Consider the following 3,789-nt stretch of genomic DNA (forward strand, 5'->3'; position numbering starts at 1 on the left):
AAACAGGACACGACTGAGCAACTTCACTTTCACTTTTCACTTTCATGCATTGGAGAAGGAAATGGCAACCCACTCCAGTGTTCTTGCCTGGAGAATCCCAGGGACCGGGGAGCCTGGTGGGCTGCCGTCTATGGGGTCACACAGAGTCGGACACGACTGAAGCAACTTCACTTCACTTCACAGGGACACTGGACAGCTACTAGTTCCCTTCCTTAAAAAAAAAAAAAAAGAAATTAGGTATAATACATTTTCACATCTCATTCAAACAGAGCAAACAGTTTTTCCTTATTTCACACATGAGTGCTCAAGAAATACCTGAATAGATAAATGTCTGTCTGGCTCACTACAGTTTCCTCTGCATACCTCTGACAGTTAACTTGTTGAAACTTAACTTTGATCCTGTTTTCCTTGCTGAAAACTGAAAGACCCCTTGCCCTCATTTTGTACACCCTTTCTGTCTGTCCATTCTCATCTCCTGCCTCTTCTTGTACTTGAATTCTTAATACTGCGTTTATTACTTTGTTTAAATTAACTGCTTAAATGTCTCCCTTCTTTCCTAGACTGTGAACAGGATCCAGGTCCTATATATCTCTGACTTTCATCACAGAACCTAAGCCATAATATCAATAGATGATCAGTAAATGTTTGTACAATTACATTATTTCTTCCTGTTGCGTTTTGAGTCTTCCTTCTAATCTTATCCCCCGCAAAAATAGTAACAAGAGTGGTAAAAATTTTTAATTTAGAAAGTGTCTTACAGGTCATCTCGGAGAAGGCAATGGCACCCCACTCCAGTACTCTTGCCTGGAGAATCCCATGGACAGAGGAGCCTGGTGGGCTACAAACCATGGGGTCGCTAAGAGTTGGACATGACTGAGCGACTTCACTTTCACTTTTCACTTGCATGCATTGGAGAAGGAAATGGCAACCCACTCTAGCGTTCTTGCCTGGAGAATCCCGGGGAAGGGGGAGTCTGGTGGGCTGCCGTCTCTGGGGTCCCACAGAGTCGGACACGACTGAGGCGACTTAGCAGCAGCCGCAGTACAGGTCATCTAACCAACTTCCCTCGTTTTATTGATGTGGAAACTCAGGCCTGTGTAGGATCACACAGTTTGTTGGCCTTTGTTTTTAAAGAATCAGGCAATTGTAGGAAGCAAACTCCTGCAACTGAGGCTGGGCAATTTAGTTCATTGTGTCAGAAGCCTCAGGTTCCCAGAAACAAAAATGCACTCCCTTATCAGTCTTGAAATTTCATAATCCTGTTTTCCTTACCCTATGCGTCACAGTTGATGAAGTTGATTTTAGGAAAAGCCAGGCTGATCTGGAGATTTTTATTCTTAATAATTTATGTTGCTTTCACTGGTACACACTAATACTGCTTTAGAAGGACTCACCTTGGGAGTCTGATTTGAAAATTGCAACTTGTCTGGAAGAGGGAGAAAGGGAAAAATTCAATCAAAATCTAAATTAAAGGTCTAAACTCCCTTTCTCTCAATCTATATTCGGATCCACCTTTCCACAGTCACTTATCTTTTCCCATATTAGCTCCTCTATTTATGAGTCAAATGTGTCTTTCCTTCTTCTGTGCTAAGGAATGCCTGTTTAACAGCTATATCATCAAGTGAATGGAAATACATTGTTCTTTAAAAATATGGGGAAAATACTGTAACCTGGGTCAGTAGATATAACTGACATTCAGAGGTCCTATTGTTCATTAAAGATATGGGGGAAATCCCTGAAACCTGGTTCCGCAGAGTATAACCGACACTCAGAGGCCCTATCAGGGAAGCAGTACACTGAAGACAGAAGGGTAGTAAAAAGAGGTTGCAGCTTTCTGAATTGTTAATGTTCGTCTGCGTTTCCCATTTTTCTGTCATTTACTACCACGTAATTTTAGAGAGCTTAGTGAATATTAGAAATTCATCAGACATTAAATATGAAGGAACTTGAAGAAAACACGTATTAAGTGAATGGAGAAAAACACAGAAAAATGAATGTTTGTGTTTCCTTATCTTACTGGAAAAAATAATACTAACTAAAATTTAGGTTTGAGGGCCAATTAGAATATTATCAAGTAAACAGAAGAGAAAAAGGTTTTCGAGAGAGCCCGGATAGCTCAGTCGGTAGAGCATCAGACTTTTAATCTGAGGGTCCAGGGTTCAAGTCCCTGTTCGGGCGCCTTCTGATTTTTCGAAAATTCCAAGGTTTGTTTAGTTGCTAAGTCTACTTCTACCTCAAGTCGTATCAACTTTATTTTTCATTGATTTCGGAGTATGATAGATAAACGTACAGTCAGGGAAGAAAGAAAAGCGGCTACGCAAAATGACTCAATTTCTTGGTGAGTGCGGAGGTTTTGCGCGGTTTTCGGGAGGAATTTTTTTCCTTCAGATTTCTAAGAACTGGGGAAGAAAACAAAACTGAAGGTGAAAAAACGCAAAGCGCCCGAACAGGGACTTGAACCCTGGACCCTCAGATTAAAAGTCTGATGCTCTACCGACTGAGCTATCCGGGCTCTCACGAACAAACATTGCTCCTGCGGCGTCTTACTTAAGGACGACGAGCGCCGCGGACCCGCCTCCTCCGCCGGCATTTTGTGAAACTGTGGTAAACCCGGTCAAGCACTGGGTTCGTGCGCCAGGGAAAACAGAACGCGCCTCGTGGACCTTTCGCCAGCATTACCGGTTAACTCAGGATTGCGAGATTCTTCTGTGCCCAATAACCATTATTGGGTAATAATAATAATAATTAGGTAATCTCTCTGACAAGTCTAAGATGAACAGAACGGTGACGTAGGCCACTTTTGAAGATCTGTACTGACAAGATTTATTACACTCTTGATAAAAGGGTGGGTATCTAAAACGTTCCCGACCAAAAAAAAAACAAAACAAAACACACACACACACAAAAACCTCTCTAAGAGAGAATACAGATACGCTGTTCTGAAGCTGTTGAACTGAACTGTGTAGTGTGGAGCGGGAGAAAGGACCCCGCAGAGGGATGGTGGGATTGTCCTGCAGGTCCCATCATGGGGTCCGAGTCATAGTTTTACGTGACACAAACCCCAATGACCTTCCAGTCAGAAATCCCAGGAAACCAGAGTGGAAAGCTGAACATGCCAGCGGTGAGACATTTTCTCGATCTTGGCATCGGAGGCTCTTCTCTTCCACAGCCGCCAGTACTCTGAGCGCTGCCCTCTGCAACAGGGCTGACGTGGAGAATTAACCCTCCGTGGGGCTTAGAGCGGGACATGGAAGGGTTTTTCTTAGCTGACGTTGCTTTCCCTTAATTCCAACTGCTTTAAGTGATTGCCCTGGTCCAGCAATTCCACTCTGAGGAATTTGTCCTAAAGAAATAATCAGCGATGTGCAAAAAGATTTGATTACAAGAGAGAAAAGAACATCAAGGCATTTTAACTGGAAAAAAAAACTGTAAATGACATAAATGGCTATATAAATTATGGTATAGCCTATTAAGAATGAGCGACTTCACTTTTATTTTTCACTTTCATGCACTGGAGAAGGAAATGGCAACCCACTCCAGTGTTCTTGCCTGGAGAATCCCAGGGATAGGGGAGCCTGGTGGGCTACCGTCTATGGGGTCGCACAGAGTCGGACACGACTGAAGTAACTTAGCAGCAGCAGCAGCTATTAAGAATGATATGTAGCCATTAATAATCATGTAAAAGAACACAATTTGGGAATAATTGTAAGATAGTGTTAGGCTATATTTCAAATATAAAAATTAAGCAACAAAGATATATTGCACAGCACAGAAAATTACAGCCATTAC

At 42.4% G+C, this 3,789-nt stretch overlaps 2 non-coding genes across 2 annotated transcripts; one reads left to right on the plus strand and one right to left on the minus strand.

Moving 5' to 3' along the window:
• Positions 1 to 2,105: 2,105 nt before the first annotated feature.
• TRNAK-UUU lies at positions 2,106 to 2,178 on the plus strand. The gene has a single exon. It is a non-coding gene; the product is annotated as a tRNA-Lys (tRNA).
• A 261-nt stretch (positions 2,179 to 2,439) lies between these two features.
• On the minus strand, positions 2,440 to 2,512 carry TRNAK-UUU. The gene has a single exon. It is a non-coding gene; the product is annotated as a tRNA-Lys (tRNA).
• Positions 2,513 to 3,789: the final 1,277 nt, after the last annotated feature.

Source organism: Bison bison, unplaced genomic scaffold, assembly GCF_000754665.1.
Source record: "Bison bison bison isolate TAMUID 2011002044 unplaced genomic scaffold, Bison_UMD1.0 scf7180017864338, whole genome shotgun sequence".
NCBI lineage: Eukaryota > Metazoa > Chordata > Mammalia > Artiodactyla > Bovidae > Bison > Bison bison.